Source organism: Diabrotica undecimpunctata, chromosome 7 (genome assembly GCF_040954645.1).
Source record: "Diabrotica undecimpunctata isolate CICGRU chromosome 7, icDiaUnde3, whole genome shotgun sequence".
In the NCBI taxonomy this organism is placed as follows: Eukaryota; Metazoa; Arthropoda; class Insecta; order Coleoptera; family Chrysomelidae; genus Diabrotica; species Diabrotica undecimpunctata.
The window spans coordinates 93,373,398-93,387,603 of NC_092809.1; the positions used below are offsets into that span (position 1 = coordinate 93,373,398).

At 33.1% G+C, this 14,206-nt stretch overlaps 1 protein-coding gene across 2 annotated transcripts in view; it reads right to left on the reverse strand.

Moving 5' to 3' along the window:
• Window positions 1-14,206, reverse strand: part of neur (E3 ubiquitin-protein ligase neur) — a 301,968-nt gene that overhangs the window by 16,890 nt on the left and 270,872 nt on the right. The window lies entirely within an intron of this gene.

The following is a 14,206-nucleotide window of genomic DNA, read 5'->3' on the forward strand; positions in this document are numbered from 1 at the left end:
AATCCAGTGGAATTGTGATGGGTTTTACCCCCATCTAGAAAATCTCCAACTGCTTGTTGCTGATACTTCACCCGATTTCATTTGTTTGCAAGAAACCAATTTCTCTAAAACCATAATCCATACCTTAAAAATTACGTTGGCTACCACTTTATACGAACATCACACGCACGAGCTAGTGGTGGAAGCTCCATATTTATTTCTACAGATATGTTCCATCAAGAATTTCCCTTAACAACAACTCTAGAAGCCGTTGCCGTTACTGTTTGGTGTCCAAATAAAATCGTAATTTGCAACGTATATATTCCTCCCTATTATACCCTAACAGCTCTCGAAATTACAAATCTAACTAACCAACTTCCTGAACCATTTATCTTAGTTGGAGATTTTAATGCACATAGCACTATGTGGGGCTCCAGTAATACTTTCGGTAGAGGCAAAATGATTGAAAATATCATAATCAATTCCAACCTTAATTTTCTAAACACTGGAAGCAGCACATACTTTCATATTCAAACAGGTACTCTCTCTTCCATTGATTTAAGCATATGTAATCCAGAATTATCTACTCATCTTACATGGAAAACACTGGAAAGTCTCTACGGCAGTAACCATTTTCCCATTTTAATTTCTAACAATGATAACTCACAAAGACAAAGCCAAATTAAGTGGAAAATTGCTCACGCTGACTGGGATCTATTTAACTTAATTGTCAGGAACAAACAAATGAAATCTCCTTTACGAATTCTGCTGATGAAGATCTTAACATGTTGATTAATTGTATTATAACTTCTGCTGAAAAATGCATCGGTAAATACTACTTTGATCCCTCCAAAAAATATGTTCCGTGGTGGAATGAATCATGTAAACTAGCTATAAAAGACTGTAAAAAAGCATTAAACCGATATCGTAAAACTAGAAACCAAGCGGACCTAATAAATCTTAGAAAACTAAGAGCTAAATCTAAGCGAATTGTTAAAGAAAGCAAAAAGAACTCATGGAACAAATACATCAGTAGCATAACTTCCGACACACCTTCTAGTCAAATATGGACTAAAATAAAACAGATGAAAGGTAGATATACAACATACAAAATTCCAGCCATTATAGAAAATAACAATGTCATAACTGATGACCAGCAGATTGTAAACACACTTGCCAAATACTATTTAAATAATCTAAACTTGATAACAACTGTACTGGACCAACAAACATAAAAAATAAGGTGTTGTACGTCCAAATTCCAATGATCATCCTGTCAATCTCCCACTAACAATCGACGAATTAGTCGAAGCTGTTAACTCCCTAAAGATCAGTGCTGCAGGGCCGGATGGCATTCCATCGATATTCCTAAAAAAATCTACATGAAGATACCCTAATAAAGTTACTAGAATTCTACAACAACATTATGGCTAGGTAACCAATTTCCAACACTTTGGCGACAAGCTATAACAATTCCACTCAAGAAAAATGATACTTCTGCCAATACAACTATGTCATTTAGACCCATCTCATTAACGTGCACACTTTGCAAACTCCTGGAAAAAATTGTCAACAAACGCTTACTTTGGTATCTTGAAAAACATAATATTATCAATACCGCTCAATCAGGATTTCGTCCAAATCGTTGCACGATCGATATCTTATCACTCTTCAATCCGATATCATAGAAGCATTCTCTAATAGAAACGACCTTATAACTGTCTCACTCGATATAGAAAGTGCTTTTGACACAGCATCAAGGCCGGCAATTCTAGAAAAACTTAAAGAGTCTAATTTATCTGGAAACATATATCTATTTGTTGAGAATTTTTTAACTAACAGAAGTTTCAAAGTTCTGCTAATGGTAAAATGTCTCCCTCATATATCCTGGAGGCAGGAGTACCTCAAGGATCAGTCCTCAGCACAACCTTATTTTTACTGCTTCTTAACGACCTTAGTTCCTTAGTACAACCCCCTGTCAAACATAATATCTATGCGGATGATCTAGTTATTTACTGCTCGGGTAAAGTAACAAGCTCCACTAGCACTCTTTTGCAAAATACTATTGATAACATTTCTCACTGGTCTAACAACATTGGTTTTAGCTTCTCGCCTACAAAGTCTAAAGTGATTAACTTTAGCAAAAAAATATAAACAAACTCTTCCACTCATAAAATTAAAAGAGCATCCACTACAAGTAGTTGAAAATCACAAATTTTTAGGGGTAATTTTCGACAAAAAATTAACATGGAAGAGACATATAGAAAAAACTAAAGCCAGTGCCTCAAAAAATATAAATCTCTTAAAATCACTAGCCAATCGACAATGGGGAGCCGAAGAAGAAGTTCTATTAAGTTTATACAGAGCCCTAATAAGATCTAAGTTAGACTATGGATCGATATTATATATGTCTGCCCCTAAAACTTATTTAAAATCACTAGATACAATTCAAAACACTTCATTAAGAATATGCCTTGGAGCCTTCAGATCTAGCCCTACAGAAAGCATATATGTCGAATCGTGTGAACCCCCTCTAAATATTAGAAGACAACGTCTACTAAACTCCTATTTTGCTAAGGTCTCTGCAAACCCAAATAATATATCATTCCAACTTATTAAAAATTTTCAATTAACAGGAGCACACAGTAGAGCTACTGCCAATTCATCACTACAGTTTCTATCCCCACTCTTAGAAAATTTTGACCTAAATCTTACCACCCCCATTAATCAGCCCAATACTCCACCTTGGCTAAAAATATTACCTGACTTTAACGTAAATTTGTGCAGATATAAGAAAATGGAAACCTCCACGATACTCATGAAACAAACTTTTAATGACATAATTAATAGAGGCAAGTTTGATAACATAATATTCACAGATGCATCTAAAGACGAAGAAAGTGTCGGATGTGCTGTTACTTCCACAAATAACAGACTAGCAATGTATAGACTACCCAAGATTACCAGTATATTCACAGCAGAACTCTACGCCATACTTAAAGCTCTGGAGGTTCCAATGCAGGGTACCAAAAACTTAGCAATCTGTACAGATTCATTATCATCCATAAATTCCATTAGAAAAATCTACACATCAAATCCGTTAGTTAATGAGATCCACGAAAGATGTACAGCACTTGCTAAATCCAACACTTCGGTTTCGATGATATGGAATCCTTCACATGTTGGTATTAAAGGAAATGAGAATGCTGACCACGCAGCAAATGAAGCACGTTGCTCTGACCTTACAGATGAAAAATGCCAATTGTTTCAAGATATAATAATTGAAATTAAAAAGTTATCTACCTCAATGTGGCAAAATCAATGGAACAGGTGCACTACCCAACTAAAGTCCATCCAACCAAACATTTTAGGACCTAGAATTTTTTCTACGGAAAGAAAATCGAAGACCATCATTAGAAGGCTTAGAATTGGGCACACCCGGCTAACCCACGGATATCTGATGGTTCCAGAAGAACCTCCAAACTGCCAATATTGCAACTCCCGTCTAAGTGTACACCATATACTTGTGGAATGTAACCAGTACGCAGCAGCACGGATCAAACATGGTATCCACGGAAGTTTATGTGATATTTTAAATTCCAAAAACAATATGTCTAATGTGATAGAGTTCCTTAAAAACTGTAAATTATATCACCTGTTGTAATTGTATCACCTACCTATATTTTAACTTTGTATTCATCTGCTAGTTTTGTATTTTCTTTTTTTTTAGATATCAATGTAACTTAATTTATTGTTTTCTGTAATACAGTTCCTCGTGTCAATGGCCACAGCAGCCGAGACATGTATTTTGAAATAAAAAAAAAAAAAAAAAAAAAAAAAAAAATAATTTTTTCTGAAACAAATACTACCGTGCTAAGGATAATTTATATTCAAAGTAGATATACAAACCACTTTTAATTTTTGTTAAAAAATACTTCGGAGTAAACTAGAACATTTTGTCAATTTAAATAGTGGTGGTTAGATTGACCATATGTCTGTTAGAGTGTACCGTTTTTGAGAAGTATGTGATTACGGGTTAAAGTTTGGGTTTAGGTAATATATATTTAACTTTTTGTTTTTAAACTAAAATACTTAAAAAATAGTAAAATTCTAAAAATAAAATAAGTGTGGGAAACACTTTAATTTGTTTATGTACGGTTTCCAACCATTTCTAAACTTTTTATCAAACATAATTAAATTACAATCGGCATAAAGCTAAAAACTGTAATAAAGACTGTCAGAGATTCTCCAGAAGATCTTGCTGTGACTAAGTGTCACGAAGACAAGAAAACAACTCGTAAACATTCTAGGAGCATTGACTTACCTGAGGGAGAAAAATTTGAAGTTCGCAATATTTTGTATCGAAAGCGTGAAAATAATCAACATGTCAGTTTAGATACCTTACTGACCAAAAAAAGAGAATGACAAGTTTCTGAAATTAAGAGGAGTAGCCTTTGGAAAGTGTTGAGAGATTTAGGATTTACATTCAAAAAATAAAATAATAGGTTACTTTTATGCGATGGAGTAGTGGGGTTCACAAAAGAATTAAATTTTTGAGAGAATATACTAGACTTAAATCTGAAAATGCAAAATTCGTATACTTAGAAGAGACATGGAGATTTGCCAAGGGTGGAATTATGTAAAATAATTTGGCAAGACGACAGCATAAAATCAATAAAACACACAGATAGCGAAGTCAAAAGACACATCATGCTTCATGCAGGAGGGAAAGAAGGCTTTATAGAAAACACAAATTTGATTTTTTCTTCAAAATCAAAATCTGATGATTACCATGAAAACATGAATGCAGATATGTTTGTTAAACAGCTTGAGGAGAAACTGTTACCTAGTCTGAGTGAACCATCAATTATAGTTTTAGATAATACACCTTACCATTCTGAGATTTTGGAGAAACAACCAAAACAGTCGAGGAACGTACCGAGAATAAAAAATTGGTTAGTTAAAACTAATATAAATTTTCCGAAATACGCCTTCAAATCAGAGTAACTGAAAATTTCGAAACGTAATGAAAAACCAACAGTTTATATAGTTGACCAAATTGTATCAAGTTATGGACATCAAGTACTACGGTTACCGTCGTATCACTGCCAGTTTAATCCCATCGAACAAATCTGGGGTATATGTAAAACGTATTATAATAATCACGTTGGATGCAATGACGATGCACTTAGTGAAATGTGGCAAGAAGTTCTTAAAACTGCACTCCAGAAATTTGGGCCAAAATTGTAAATAAATGTGAAAAATTAATAGAAGAGTGGTGGATCCGGGAAAAATAAAATTAGTGAAATTAATCCAGTGAATATAGATTTACATAATGATATCGGTAGTGAATTTAGTGACGATAATGATGATTTATAAATTTAAATAATCAGTAAGTGCACTATTATAATGTTATTTACAAAATAATTGTACAGCAGTTTAACCACTATATTTATATTTATACATTTATTATTAGCCAAATAAACAATAATATTAAAAATTCCATTTGAATTTTTGCTCATCATTTTATACAAATTAACTTTAACTAATAATAGAGGCAAAAATATTCTAAACAGAGTAAGTAATTAAAAAGATTATGGAGAACTCCAGTGCAGTTTACCGTGTCTTTTACTGTAACGAAAGATTTTCTGCGAATTCCATTAATCGTTTATAGGTGTAAGTTGGTTGAACGTACTGTACTACTTAGTCTTATTTCTAACACCTTCTACTGATCGTTTTAACTGTCATGTTAAGCTTTGCCGAAGAGTATAATTATCATTTTCCCGAGCTTCCCATTATACTACAATTGAACTACCTGAAGATTCGGTAATTTGATATACACTCAAGTGTAATATTATAAGTTTTAAGGACCCCGCTCAGGATCTAAGCTATATGCACTTCTGCACGTGGTACACGTTTCCGTTTTTACACCGGATATAAGGTGCGGTAACCGCCGCCCTATTATTTTGAAAAGTAGCTCACTTTTTATGCATATAAACGAGTCTCAGTCCCAGACAACCGTAAGTACGTACTTCAGCTTTATTTTTCATCCAAATCCAAGCGTTATACTGTGGTTATACGAAAATTAACACAGAAATCCATGACTCGATCGCACATATGTACGAAAATAATATATATGTAAGACGAAATGAAGAGTACAATTTGATCAAGAAATAAAAAAATATATAGAAAATAAATAGAAAAAAGAATATTTTCATAAAATACTGTGAATTGGTAATATTAATTAAGAAATTATCACCGTAATATGATTACATTCATTTTATGTATGAAATTACGCATATTGTTATATATAATATCTTTCATTTGTTAAATATTTCATTTAAGTAAAATTTATAACGTGCGAGTAATGTAATACATCGCATCGTTCCAAATCATACAGGCCAGGAAAATACGCAAAAAAAAGTGAACCGGCGACAGTTTTGTTTTGAGTAGTATATAGTATATAGCTCTGTAACAAAAACCTATATGTTTCCTGCAGTTGATTTTTTGGACTTAATTAGTTATTTTTAACAACTTAAGGTCAAAAAAGGTAAATTTTCATCATTTTCAGCAAAAAGTAAAGCATTTGAAACAAGTATAAGAGTAATAAGCTTACAAGTCATAGAAAAATCATCAAAATGGTTTTTTTAAATGTTTTTATCCTTATTTGTTACTTAAAAAGTTGCAAAATAAGTCGGAAAATTCGGATTTTTATAAATTAAACTATTTAATTAAAATAAAGTTAAACATTTTGCAACTTTCTAAGCAACAAATAAGGATAAAAACATTAAAACATTAGAACATTAGAATAACACATTGCAAAAGTTACTTTTTTAATGGTGATAATCCACAATGAAAAAAAAAAATGTATCGATGGACAAAACTAAAGCCTTAATCCATTAAAATTATGTGTACATATTAATTTTAGTGGGTAATAGTAACTACTTTCGAAATTACCTCGTTCTTTCGTGTATTAGAACCAGATGTCTTCGCAGATTTTTAAAATTGCCGAAAATGCCAGCAGTCGGAATACGGCATGTGCGTACGAGGGGTGAAACGTAAAAGGAAAAGAAGAGACTCTTCCCTTAACGATTACGGTGAGAACCAGGTGTTGCTTCTATCAGCAATATGTTGAGGGTAAGAAGAAGGGCATGGAATAGTCTGCGCAGCTGTATGCGAGGGGAACTTTCAGGTACAAAATCCGGTATATAAAGAATGGAACTAAATAACATTTGGTACTAGTTTTGCATATTAATTTTTTTTTGTCACATGCAACAAGTTTAGTACACTAAAATAAGTATCAATGCTGATGTTTTATAAGCTTCTAAAATGGCATTCTAATAAATGAAAGATCTCGTAATTATTATATACCTTTCCGAGATACCGATTTTATCTTCCCACGATTTATTTGTATGCATTTTTCAAGAACTATTTTCTATTATATTTTTTACTATACTGTAATTTGATCTTATATTTTATTCCCCTCAAGGTTTCCTAAATGTTTCTAGTATTAGGTATTTCTAGTATTAAGGAAAAAAAACAGCGGGAAAATCTTATAGAGATTTTTGAAGGTTCTAAAAGGTACATGAGAGGTAGTGATGACAATTCAGTAAAGACGTACAACTAATTTTGCTTTGTTTTTCTTCAAGGATTCTTGAAGTTAGAGATCCAGTTAAAAAACTAGACAGAAACAAATCACCCGGAATATATAATCTCCCAGCTGAGTGGCCACGATACAATAATGGCATTACAGCAGTATAAAAGAAATATGGACAAATAAATCCTTCCTCAATGAATGGAATCCTTTGCACCATTCTCAAAAAAGGAGATATCTTTGAATGCTCTAACCACAGGAGATTACGCTTCTAAATAAAGCGTATAAAATATTTTCCACAGTACTATGTCACCGTATGGCACCATATGTAGAACGGATAGTAGGAAAATACCAGGCTGGTTTCAGAGGTGGTAAATCGACAATTCATCAGATTGCAACCCTGAAACAAATTTTAGAAAAAACACTGGAATATGGCATTGATACTCATCACATATTTATAGACTACAAAGCAGTCTACGACGCTGGAAATAGAAGAGAAATGTTCAAAACAGTGAAAGAGCTAGGAATACTTAATCAGTTGATCAATTTAACAAAACTAACTCTTAAAAAAGTTCAAGAGACCCAAGTCAAAAAGACTCTCTCTCCTCTATACTGTTCAATCTGGCTCAGGAAAAAGTAATACGTATGTCACAAATCACAACCATTGGTTCAATATATAATAAATCAGTGCAAATCCTGGCCTATGCTGATGATATATTGTTATCAATAAGGCATATGTAGCCTTAAAATAATCAGCTACAAAAATGGGTTTAATAATAAACACCAACAAAACGCACGCATAAACCAGAAATCCTACGACAACTTGTTATAGAAAACGACGTCATCGAAGCAATGAATGAATTTGTATACCTGGGAGGGCTCCTTAACACTGAAAATAATACTACCGCAGAAATTGCACGGCCAACAGATGCTATTTTGGGCTCTCCTTAAATCAACAATTATATCGAGAATTACAAAAATAAAACTCTACAAAACAATAATATGCCCATTCCTAACATATGGTTCAGAGACCTGGACTCTAACAAAAAGTAATGAAAACATATTAGGATGTTTCGAAAGAAAAGTACTAAGGCCAATCTATGGAGCAGTAAATGACAATGGAGTGTGGAGAAGACGATGCAACTTCGAACTTTATAGAATATCCCTACCAGGAACCAGATATCGTAAAATATATTAAGATAGGACGTCTAAGGTGGGTAGGGCATGTAATGCGGATGGAACAAAATGACCCAGCTAGAAAAACGCTCCTTGATAGACCCATTGGTCAGAGAAGAAGAGGAAGACCCAGAACAAGGTTTTCAATTTCTTGATAACATCGATGAAGACATGAGAAATATGAGAATACGTGCTTGACAGAGAAAGGTGATGGATAGGGACGACTGGAGAAAAATTCTTGAGAAGGCTAGGACTCACGCAGGGTTGTAAAGCCAGAATGTTGATGATGTACTTTCCCAAACAGTGACTCTAGGAGTATTTATCAGATCGCAGTCGATTCTTTGAGACTTTAATTCTAAGATATATTAAAAAATTTTCTTAAATCTTTGAATAATTTCCATTTTGCAGCTGTCTGCTAAAACTTTGTTTAAACTAGCTATTCGTCTTATCAACTTGTGTTAATTGCCTCTCAATCGTTCCAAATATGAATTTTTATCATCGAACAATGTCTACCCATAACTTGCAATGTATTATTGCAACTTCACTTAAAGCAATAGCGCTGAAAAAGTCCCTAGGGGAATTTATTTTGAATGGCAGGCCTATCACTTGACTATAGCCCCTAATAATAGCGATTTTCAATGCGCAAGCATGCAGATGTATGATGACGCAGAGGCGGGGAATTTTGAGTTCTTTGTTCCTATCCCGAGGTTAGTAAGTTGGAAAATAAAATGAATCGAAAAACATGAAAATATTTTTTCACTCAAACACAATTTGTAGGATGGTATGTACAGTAGATATTCTAATAAGTAAGAATACTTACTTTCATACGCAACAACTTAGTAAATACCTACATATTATTTAAAGCAATATTGTACTATCGACATGTTTATTGTTTGTGACCCCGTAATATGTGCTTTTTGGGTGCTTATATACAGGGTGAGTGGGGAGGAAGACATTAAACTCTGAGAATGTATAATATATGTAAAAATAATTAAAAATAACTTATATATTGTTATGCGACTTTCATTTGTTTTTGACTTATAGCGATAATAACATAAAGTTGTAATTTTTCATGAATTCAGATTTAAATTTTCACATTTCACTATTTGGCGTGTAACTATTAATTTTAGTTAAATTTAATCAGGAAGGTACCACAGCACTGGCAGGTAATCCTCGCTCATTCTAATTTTTCTTTTTGAAATTTGATTTCTATCAAATTTAATTATCGTCCAAACGGGACACATTGCAAATCTTTACTAGGAAAAAAGGCGTTGTTGTAATAAAATTCTTTAATTGTTATTTATTTTCAGTTAATACCTTAAATGAAAGAAAAAGTAGTTTTACAAAAACGCCGTTATGTTCTCCATAAAGAAAATTATTTACTGCTAATTATCACATTGCTGTACCAGGTATCTGTGACTCGTTTAATAACTTGTTGATTGTCATATGTGCTAGTGAAATTTAAACGTGATTTAACGATTTTTTGACCACTTGTATGAAAAAAGTTGTTACAAAATACCACATACTTATCCAAATCGTAGTTCTGCAAGAATGGTGTTTGTTTATGGGTTTTGTAAAGGAAACGCTAGAAATGCTGTTAAAGAATATCATTAACGGTTTCCAAATCGTAGAACTCCACATAAAAATGTATTTATTAGAACTTTTAACAAACTGTGCGATACCGGAACTCTTCCTAGTTATAAAATGATCTCGGTACGTACTCTTAGACAAACCAAGAAGATACACCTATACCAGGCCTACGTTAGATTGGTAGTACTTTACGCTGTCCCAGTATGGAGCTCTACCACGGAAACCAACTCGAAGAAACTAGAAAGAACAGAGACGTTATGATACAGGATCATCGATGGATCAACATGGGAAGATATAACCACAAGAAGACTCCTAAAGACCAGGGACATATTCGCTAAGAATCAGATACAGAGGATGTACAGATCAAAACACCCACTGATCGACGATCTGATCAGGGTCTAGCCGGGTGCCGAAGACAACCAATCAGGAAAGTAGGTACGATGCCAAAAACAAGTACATACAGAAAAAAGATGCCAAGGAGTCCAAGACAGATAAATCCACAATCCGAATAGGAAGAGGTTCGATCAGTAGATGGTGCAGAAGCGGTACATCAACAGAGATCAGCTCACAAAGAATTGGTACTCATTTGGGCATTCCCCAAACGACACTAATCAACACACTTCAAGAGCAAGGCTTATATCCATACAACCTACAACCGGAATATTATACCAGCCGTATGCAATTCTGTGAATGGACAAATAGTAATCGTCGAGTTGTATCGCTCATACTTTTTACCGATGAAGCAACATTCACCCGAGATGGCATTAATAATAGCGGCAACTCACATGTATGGTCAGACGAAAATACACATGCAACAATTGAAGCTAATTTTCCGCAAAAATTTGCGGTAAACGTGTGGTGTGGTGTGATCGGTGGTTATTTAATTGATCATTCCATATTTAAGAACCGCCTTACAGGAAAGGATTACTTGATTTTTTATAGAATGAATTGCCAGGACTCCTACAGAACGTTCCACTAAACATCAGAATGCAAATGTATTATCAGCACGATGGAGCTCCTGCACACTTTGCTCGTCAGGTCAGGCAACATTTGAACACAAAATTGTCAAAAAAGGCGTTGGATTGGTCGTAGTTAGTTCTATTAGTTGGCGCCCAAGGTCTCCAGATCTAACACTATTAGAGCAAACGATGACAAAATTAGGAGAGCAACGTTGAATCTTCATAGACGAAGCATATTACAAGTCAATGGCAGTATTTTTTTAAAATTTATAAGAACATTTAACTTTAAATCAATGTTAACTTACAAGTTTGTGTTATTAACGTTACAACTCGAAAACAAATAAAAATCATGAACTCATTAGGGTTTCACTTTTAGGCCATTTGCTTTTTATCAATTAACATTATGTCAAAATTATCACAATATCTTAAATTTAAGCATTACCAAAACAATGTCTCCCTCTTCTCTATATTAATATAAGAATAGCACCATTGGAATGAATATAAACGCCTTTTAGTATCTGTATCGATTATGCTCTTCAGCATGGTAAGCAAGATTTAATTCTAGCACGACGAACTGGTATTGGAATTGGATATTTTTTAGATGTTTTTATTACATTTCTCAAAGTAAAAAGACCTAATCTAAAAATATTTACTTGACCGGTGAAAAATACTCCGACGCCAATGTACCGTTTGTCCACCCTCACGTAATCCTCTCTATATGCAGGAAGTTTTTAAACAAGAACAAAACTTCGTGGTGTATCTGTCATCGTTTTTATTAAAGGGGACGTCAGTTCCAGAGGGTAAATTGAGCTGTTTGAAAGTGCGGCTATTCAAACGAGGGCGATTTGTCTTTTCAGACTGAAAGAATGTCAAAGGATTTTATAATCCAATTTTACATTGATATCACTTCATTTCGATTTTGGCGACTATAGAATTCCTTCTTTACAAATCTACTTGGTGTACCTTGTGTTTTCAGACAGAACTTAAATCACAATATAAATGTGCAATATAAAAGAAAAGTATATGTATAAACATTTGTTACGAGAGTACTAGACCTTAGTATATAAAGTTGATAGAATAGTGGACATTTTTGATACGAAGAAATGGAAGAAAATTCACGTTTAATAAATCACTGAGGATCAAACAGGACAAAGATATTCATAAATTTTCTTTTTTAATAGCTCGATATAACGTTTAGCTGTAGATAAACATAAGGTAAGATATTCTACAAAAAACAGAAAAAAGTATACAAGCCCCTTCCCATATCAGTTGGTCCACCTACGGAGTTTGCATTTTATGTCTATTACCATAAACAAATTATACCAATGTTTTTATAAGTTTCCATATTAATTAATATGGTATTTTTTTACTATTTATTAAAAACATTACCCTTATGGTTTTTTATTTATTTTAAGCAATAAAAAAAATTTCACTAAACCCTGGCTATGCATTTACTTATGTCAACATACGTTGATTTTTTCATAATTACGTTAAATCCAGAACTAGCGATGGAAAAATGACATCAAAACAATAATATTGTCAGTTAATGTCAAATGTATTTTGTAGTATTCTAAAGCTTTTTGCCGTTTGTGGATTGTACAATGGGTCGAAGAAAAGTTATCGATGAGAAAATTTGTTCAATCATTATTAGATTTTTTAATTCTGGAAAATCCAATTCGGAAATCGCGAATGTTGCAATTGTCACGCAATAGTGTCAGAAATATAGTAAGAAGATACAAAACTACAGGTTCGGTCGTCACAAAACCTAGTAATGTACAAAAAAATAAAATAACCGAAGCAGATAAGGGCATTAAGACGCATTACAGTGAAAAATAGACGAGCAAATTATATGGAGTTAAGCGTTTTTTGGAGTGACTTTATTGAAAGACACTTTTCTAGATCAACATGTCACTGAGAAGCCCACAAATTAGGATTTGGTACTTACAAAGTAAATTTTATAGTGTAAAAAATTAGAGAGAATTGTTTTTAATAAATTTCATTTTATTTTAGGCTAAGAAAAAGCCAGTTTTAACATTACAGCAAAAGAAAAATAAACTAAGATGGTCAAAAGAGCATAAAGATTGGACTCAGTCGTAATGGGATTTAATACAATGGAGTAAATGAGTCCAGATTTGAACTGTGTGTTGGAGACAGGAGTCGCGTCATTCGCAGGAAAAATGAAAAGTCTAATTTCCTGCATCTGTCATGATCTGGTGCAGCATGTCGTCTAAAGGTGTGGGAAAGTTACATTTTATCGATGGGATTGTAAACACGGAGAAATATTTGAATCTCTTTATGGAACATCGTTTAACATGAGCGGAAGATTTTATTTAATGTATGTATTATAATTATTGGTACCTTCTTCAGCGTTTTATACTTTTTGTATTTCTTAAAATATTGTGCCATTAATTCTGCAAGTAAAAATCTTAAAAAAACTTATTGTTACAATGTTTTCTCCATAATATCGTTAACAGTTTCTGACAAATGCATCCGCTCTAAACGCAGCGTTGGTATACACATCACCAACACAATGGAATAAAAAAGGGACACGCTATCTCACAAATAGTTTACTGCAGCACGTGCACGTGTTTCTAACATATGTTTGGTGTCATAATCATAATAATCGGTCTCCCGGAGTGCTAAGCATAACAATGTATAAAAATAAAGTATTCATATTTATTTTTTAAGTTAAATCTAAAAATAAAAATGAATTAAACGAACTTTGACTTAAAAAGTTAAACATGTAACATTACACTCGAGCCGAATTATAAAAAAAAGTATCTTACGGTTATTTTTTAACAATACTGTAGGTATCTAAATATCTTTTATTATTTAAAAAAATGGTTTAGGTATTGATCCCTGCATATTTATATCTTATAGATTTATGGATGTAAAATATCTGATCTGT